General features: G+C 44.0%; 1 non-coding gene across 1 annotated transcript; it reads left to right on the top strand.

Annotated features, from left to right (window-relative positions):
• The first annotated feature begins 6,567 nt into the window (after positions 1-6,567).
• On the top strand, positions 6,568-6,705 carry LOC144696183 (U11 spliceosomal RNA). The gene has a single exon (XR_013580099.1). It is a non-coding gene; the product is annotated as a U11 spliceosomal RNA (small nuclear RNA).
• The last annotated feature ends 732 nt before the right edge of the window (positions 6,706-7,437 follow it).

The raw sequence follows: 7,437 nt of genomic DNA, 5'->3' as shown, positions 1-7,437 counted from the left end.
TGATACGCACTGGTCTGCCAAACATGAGCTCTGCCGGTGACGGAGTAGTTACATGATGCTCTCATATGTAACACTGCAATGTGTAGCTCTCGCTTCATCTTCCGTATTTGAGAATTAGGGATTTTGCTGTGTGAAATCAGCTCAGTTCTTAGATCTAAGGGAATGAGGAGAAGAAGTAGTGTAATCAATATTCCACTTTTCACACATATCCTCAAATGACTTTCCAATAAATTGCGACAGTTATCCGTAATGATCTCTCTAGACACACCAAATAAACTGAAAATAGCACAGCTGTCACGCAGAACACACCCTTTCCTCTGCAGCTGCTGATGAAGTGGTCTGAGGATTCTGTAGGCTGTTGTTGAAATGACATGAACTCTAGTCGATGAATACAGAATTTAACCTGATTCTGAACCGGTTTTCCAATCTAGTCCGTATCTATTGGGGATCCTTTAGCTCTTCTGCTGTTAATCCTGACGTGCTCATCCTGTGCAGACCTTCATTCCCAATTGCTAGGCAAATCTTTATAGCTTGCTTGACTGGTGTAGACACACCTAAATCAAGAAACCATAGCTCTGTACACTGTTTAAACATTTTGAATTCAGATAGTGCGTCAAATTGGGGAATTTTGTGGACATTTTTACGATATCCCTTTGACCTTCCTCCATGTTTTATTCAATTTATTGTTCAGTAACTCCCAAAGCCACCCATTAAAATCCCAACCTTCTATGGACCGATCTTTATGACAGTTGTTTTGTCTTTTTTTGTTTGACTCTCCCTCGCTCGCTATCGATCTGGCCATACCCTGGTTACTCGCCTTTCCTGACTGAGCTAACCTGGTGCTGGTCCGCTCGATGCGCTGACCCACTCACTGAACTGACAGGCTATGCATTGTAATCTCATCACCAGGGATCTATCTGTTTACCAAACTTTTACTTGAGCACTATCTCACTGTGTCTTCCAAGCTTTTCTGTGCAATCAGCACTTTGTGGTTTCGACACTCTCCAGTGTTGCAAACTCATTGTGGTCTGACCAAAATGTCAAGGGTCATCTCTGTGTAGATGTGTAGCACATCTAAGGCTGTCCACCATGTCGTACCTGTACTTAATCTTGCTGCCATGCTGTTTAACCGCTGCTGAACACCATGTCATGATGTCATAATAATGTAAAAGCACCAATCACTCATAAGGGATTGGGTAAACACATGGGTTCACTTACTGAGACTGGACACATGAGAACATTCATACACAGGTAGAAAGCTTGAAGGCATCAGCAGCAGAACCGTGTGTGCTGTGTTCTCCAGCTAGTCACAATGCAGGTCACATGAGTGCATTTTGTAGATGTGATCATTAGGTGTGCCACAGGCAAGATGTGAATAAACCTTCAATTTATTATCTCTCATGCAGAGGTTCAGGTTATCTTTGAGTACTCCAGGAATTTTATTGGGAAAAGATTCATGACTTGTCAGTAGTGAACGTTGGTCAAGATGTAACAATCCCCAAGGAATCGAGATGGTGACAGGATGCTCTCAGTGGGCTCACATTCTAGATGGAATGACATTGAGACGTAGGCAGCGTATGCATGTCTGAGGCCGAGAATGCCTAACCTATTGGAACCTCTGTCTTATCAAGGCTCCCCGTGTGTCACAGCCATCCATGCGCTCCCATGCAGGTCCTTGCACCTCTCTGTCGGCGGGTTCCCTCACATCTTCTTCAACCTCATCATCAGATGAATGCCCACTATCTTGTGTCTCCTCTTCTTTCAGGACACCCCCTCTCCGAATGGCAAGTTATGTAGAGCGCAGCACACAGCGGCCATCAGTGAACGTCTGGACGACATGTACTGCAATGCTCCTCCTGATCTATTGAGGCATCGGAACCTCATCTTTGGCAGACCAATTGTCTGCTTGACGCTGAACCTGGTGGCTGTCATTATAGCTCCATTCCTCAGCTGTTCTTGGGGCCCTCATTGGCATCATGAGCCATCTCTTCAATGGGTAACCTTTGTCACCCAGAGGCCAACCATCCAGGGCATCAGGTCCATTGAACATGTTTGGCACCTGGGAGTTCCGGAGCATGTACGAGTCGTGGTTGCTGCCCGGGTACCTTGTGCATACCTGCATAATTCTTCGATTGTGGTCACATACCAACTGGTCATTTAAGGAGTGATAGCCTTCCCTGTTAATAAATGTACAGGGCTGGCCTGCTGGAGCTTTTATGGCGATGTGAGTGCAGCCTATTGCTCCCTGGACCATGTGAAAACCTGTGATTGCCGCAAAGCCTCTGGCTCTTTCAAGTTGACTGTGGCAGTCCATTGAGAATGCGATGTACTGACCTGCCCTTCAGAACATTGCATCTGTAAATACGTTAATGCAGTGGTGTACAGCAGGCTGCACCATACCACTGAGCTCTCCACAGGCAACCTGAAAGGATTCAGTGGTAAAGAAGTTCAGTGCATTGGTCACCGTTACGGCCTCTGCCATTGGTTGACGACCCACGCAGTTGGCAGCTATCTCCCCTGTTAGCACCTCACAGAGAGAGTCTCTGTGGCTCTGTGTCTCTGACATCTGAAGATAACTCATTCTCTGCCTACATACTCCATTGGCAAGTCCTTCTGTGCCTCCATCGCTGCAGCATTTTGCCTGCATCAGTCACTTGCTCCAGCCAGGTTTGCCACCCTTATGCACCACCAGGACATCCTGACCCTCACCATCTGGCCTTCTCCCTCTCCCTCTTAATCTCCTCATCCTCCTCCTTCTCCCTTCTTTATTGGAGGATGTTCTACTGTTCCCATGTTTTCACTACCAAAATGGCTGAGGTACAGTTGAGGGCCTAAATTCACCTTTCTGCAGAATAAAAATGCCTCAAAACAGCAAAGGTATCCCCTGGGAGCACAGCAGCACAATATTGAATGCTGGCACAGGGTGGTTTGGCTCCCGATTTCTGGGCCCGCCCATTTACCATATTAATGTATTCAGGTGTGATGACATTGGGCACGTGACCTAATGTCATTGTGCATAATAATAAGTTGGCGCTGTCCAGGCCCGTTTCCGCTGCTTATTGTTCCGCCCTGGACCACATGACACATTTCCTTTCTAGTGATGGCATATTGCTATCCCTTAAAGAGATATTTCAACAGTATAGACATTTAAAGGTCAGAAGGAGGCCATCCAGCCCGATATGTCTGTGCCTTCCCTTTACTACAGTAATCCAAATTATTCTCATTTCTGCTCTTTCCCCATGGCTCTCTATCTCCTGCTTCCAATGTTTCTTGACTTTTTCTTTAGATCATGTGCACAAGTCCCTGGAGTGGGGCTTGAGCCTTTGACTTTCTGAGACAGAAATGAGAGTGCTACCTCTGAGCCAATGCCATACGAGCATACGGATTAGGAGCAGGAATACGCCACTCGGCCCCTCGAGCCATGCTCCGCTATTTGATATAATCTTGGCTGAACTGATTGTGACTTCAACTCTACTTTCCTGTCAACCCCCTATACCCTTTGACTCCCTTGTCAATCAAGAAAATGTCTAACTCAGCCTTGAATATATTTAATGACCCGGCCTCCACTGCTCTCTGGGGAAGAGAATTCCACAGACTAATAACCCTCTGATATAAGCAATTCCTCCCCACCTCAGTTTTAAATGGGAGGCCCCTTATTTTTAAACTGTTCCCCCTAGTTCTAGTCACTCCCACATCCTCTCATTAACTAGGGATGCTAACTATGGTAATCAAACTTTAAATTAGGTACATGCTGGGACTTCATAATTTACATCTCTGTTACTAAGGGGAGAAATTGCATAAACTATGGTTATAATTTCCAAAATTCTGTAGCAAAGAAAGTCCTGGCAAAGGATCAGAGGCTGCCATATGTGAACCCTGCCTTGAAAAAGGATGTAGGTAGGTGTCAGCACCCCTGTGAAAACTCGGGGAATTAGGGGAGATATCGGAGCACAAAAAACAGAAAATAAAAGGAAAAGGAATGAAAAGAGAAAATGCTGGAAATACTGAGCAGATCCCACAGCGTCTGTGGAGAGAGAAGCAGAGTTAACATTTCAGGTCGATTATCTATTTTCATCAGTTCTGATGAAGGGTCATTGACCTGAATCATTAACTAGCTGTTTCTCTGTCCATGCTCAGACCAGCTGAGCATTTCCAGCATTTCCTGTTTTTATTTCAGATTTCCGCAATAGTTTGCTTCTGTTGGAGTAATGGGAAGTTTCTTGGGTTAGAAAGCTGTGGCGAGTGGTATTCCAGAGTGGTTTGCATTGAGGCTGCTTTGCTTTACTGTAGTCACGTATAATCTGAATTTAGTAATTGAGGGAATAATATCGAAAATAAGCTAATTATTTCAAAAGGGTAAGTTGGCAAATTATGATGCGGGTTGTGAAAAACTGCAGGAGAATATAAACTGGTGTTTACATTTGGCAGACAGGTGAAAGATAAGTTCAGCGTAGAGAAAGGCGAAGTAATGTCTTTTAGAGTTATTAGAGAAAGATAACGTATCTGCAATAGAGTCGAGAAGCAGGAACATCAGAGTGTATAAACATATATCATTAAAGCTGGAAGGACAAATAGATAATGACATGAAAAAGCAAATGGAATCCTTGGTTTGTATCTAGAGGCATAAAGTATAAAAACTAGAGGTAATATTAGATCGTAGTTCAGACATAATAGAGCACTTTGAACAGCTTTAGGCACTCATTAAAGTAAATAAATAAAAGCAAGGAAAGGCTGCAGTATCAGCAGGTCCTGTTTATAGCTCTGAAGACAGACTTCCGAAGTTAGGGGTTTTTGCTAATGCTTGGACAGTTAAGGATTGATCTTCAAGATCAAAAAGGTTTGTGATATGGTAAATATTTAGAGGTTACTGCATGGGCTGAATTCTCCACTAGGGGTGAGGTCCCACTGTCAGGACTGAAAGCAGGACCCAAACCCGCGCCGGTGGGGACCCAGACCCTGGATAACATTTTACCAGCGGCAGCCAAGTAAGAGGCTGCTGCCCGCATCACTACCCAATTGAGGATGGCCACCCACTTTCCAGAGCTGCCGGCCCAATCAGAGGGCCGGCCCCTCAGCAGCCTCACCCGCGCCATTGTTAGGAGTGGCCATTGCTGAGGCTGCAGGAAGAAGGAGCTGGGGCCTCCCCTGCTGAGACGAGAATTGAAGAGACGGTGAGTGTGTTTTTCTGTCCCTGCTGGGGCCAGACAGGCAGGTTTCAGTGGTCACGGGAGTGGGGAGGGGGGAGTGTTCCATCGGTGGTGCCATAGCCATTGGATTTACTATTGTTCCTGGATGGCCCCTCCGTGGGCCATGGAGCGGCCATAATGATCCTCTCCCCCTAGGAACCCCACTGGGACACCAACAGGATTTACCTGGCATTCCGCCCACACATGGCAGCCCCTCCTGACACCAGTAAAATGCCGGTGGGGGCGGGAGGTGGCCCTTATTTGTCACAATTGGCCAGGCCACTGAGGTTCCCGCTACTGGTAATATCATGTGAATGTAGCAAGACATTGGGCTCCCCTCCCAATGCCTTCTGCCACCATTTTCCTACACCCCAGCCCATCTCAATAAGGCTGGCAAAATTTCGGTCTGTATGAGTTAGGGAGTCTGTACAAATTTAAGATAATCACAATAAGAATTGAAGGTGGTTTAGAGAATTAAATTATTTATACACAAGATGGCTCAAATTTGGAATTATTCACTTCCACAATAGTTTGTAGTGTAGCCAATAAATTCTTTTAAAAGGAATTAAATATTTGATTGAAAAGAGGAGTATCAAAGGTTTGGGAGAAAAGAGAGTGGAGTTAGACTAATAGATGATGTGGAGGAAGACACAAATTCCAGTTTGATAAGCCAAGCGTCCTTTCCCTGCGTTGTAACATTTTACAATTCTTTGACTTTATCTTCCCCTCCCTTCCAAAAGTAGGGTGGCAGTAACAATGGTAGATATCAGGTCGACCTCATACACGATGCTGTTTTTATTTTGCTGGAGTTAATGAAATACATTTATTAATTTAATTTGTTATGCCTCTGGCTGCTGTGGTATCAGTGCAACTTCAATCGGACCATAGGTTCGAAACTCATTGTTCCCAATTATTTGCTCCACGGAAGCTGGAATTGCCAGGATGTGATTAAATTGGCCAGTGTGACAGTCTAACAGATATTTGTCGAAAAATCTCCAATTTTTGGCTGTATAACCATTGTGTGCCGCTCCGGCTTGGTGAGGGCTGTTGCTATGGATACAAGATAAATGTAAGAACGCTTTGATCTGTAGTTACAGGAAGATGATTGTGTTTGAACAAGACAAGTGTGAAAGCTCCAGGGGAATAAAGGTGGACTTATTGGAAGGTGTATCAATAAACATGCACCTTTTCATGTATACAATCCAAAGATGGCGATATAGAATTATATGCTTCAAAACCTAAGCAGATGCATGATATAAAATATATTAAATATTTCTTTCGACACTATATCTGAAGTCTGTTTCAGTAAGGCTCGTCTTCCTCTCGTACCACTCATGACCTTGGGGGGGTCCCAAAGCTCTTTACAGCCAATGAGGTACTTTTGAAGGGCAGTGGCTGTGAGGTAGGAAACACAGCTGGACGAGGCGCCCACGCTTTGTCTGTGTGGAATCGATATCAAGCGATTTCGGAAGCACAATTTTTGGTTTTTGGAGCTGCTGGTGATTGTCTTGGTGCTCCCGAAAAAAACAATAGGCTAATGGCCAAATAATCTGTTTTAGTGATGTTGATTGAGGCATAAATACTGGGCTGGGGCATTGCGGCGATCTCCCCCTGCTCTTCCGTGAAATCGGATTCTTTATGTCTGTTTGAAAGGGCAGACAAAGCATTGGTTTAATATTTCATTCAAAGAATTGCACATCCCTCAGAAAAGAATGAAAGTGTTAGCCTAGATTTTATAAAGTCTTCCGAGCGGGTCTTTTTAATTAACTAATGCTTCATGCCACGCAAATTGATAATTGTGAATTTGTGTACTGAAGCCGTACCACCCAATCCACAGGCTGCCCAATTTTCAGTTATGCCAGCCTCAAGTTGGTTGCAATTATCATTGTACACAAATTTCCAACATCCAATCTCATACCCAGGCTATTTCAAAATTTAGATCATTGACTCTTAAAAAGTATAATTAGGAAAATAAATTATGGGAGCATTTAATGACTACCCTAAATATAGATAGGTTTGTTAGACATTTATTGCAGTGGACGCAAGAATTCACAACATTTAAGTTTAGATTTTGAAACTAACTCCTTGGAATGTGTTTCTATGTAACTATTCGGTGCCAATACACATTTATTTCACACGTTTATAAAACTTCTAATAATATGGTTTTGACAAGCAGTTCGCTTCACTGTGGAATTTGTTGCAAACATTACAACTCCTAGAAAAGATGTTCTTAAATAAAGTACCTTTAAGA

Source organism: Cetorhinus maximus, chromosome 21, assembly GCF_964194155.1.
Source record: "Cetorhinus maximus chromosome 21, sCetMax3.hap1.1, whole genome shotgun sequence".
NCBI classification, from domain to species: domain Eukaryota; kingdom Metazoa; phylum Chordata; class Chondrichthyes; order Lamniformes; family Cetorhinidae; genus Cetorhinus; species Cetorhinus maximus.
Note: the sequence above shows the minus strand (reverse complement) of the source record. Positions and strands in the feature narration are given on the sequence as shown.